This window comes from Rattus rattus, chromosome 17 (assembly GCF_011064425.1).
Source record: "Rattus rattus isolate New Zealand chromosome 17, Rrattus_CSIRO_v1, whole genome shotgun sequence".
In the NCBI taxonomy this organism is placed as follows: Eukaryota; Metazoa; Chordata; class Mammalia; order Rodentia; family Muridae; genus Rattus; species Rattus rattus.
Genome location: NC_046170.1, coordinates 41,522,729 through 41,523,068, shown reverse-complemented (window position 1 = coordinate 41,523,068; position 340 = coordinate 41,522,729).

The following is a 340-nucleotide window of genomic DNA, read 5'->3' as shown; positions in this document are numbered from 1 at the left end:
GCTGCTGTGTTCTGTGTTCAGTGCCAAATTCCCTGTGTGGGAACCATCTTGTTTCTCACAGCCCACCCCTCTCACAGCTGTACACACATTCCTCTGCTCACCAACCCCCTGAGGGCGATGAGGCTGAAGGGAAGGGGGGTGCAGGGACACACGAAGGTGGAGGAGACACACCAGTGGGAGAGTTCCTGGAGGCCCCTAGGTGGAGGGGCTTGGCCTCAAGGGAACCCATAGGCCAATGGTGAGGCTAACTGCACCGTGACATTGCAGGAGCAGGTAAGGCAGGAGGAAGGGGCCAGCAAGAAGTTCAGTAATGCAGGTACTCTCACAACACCCCCATCTC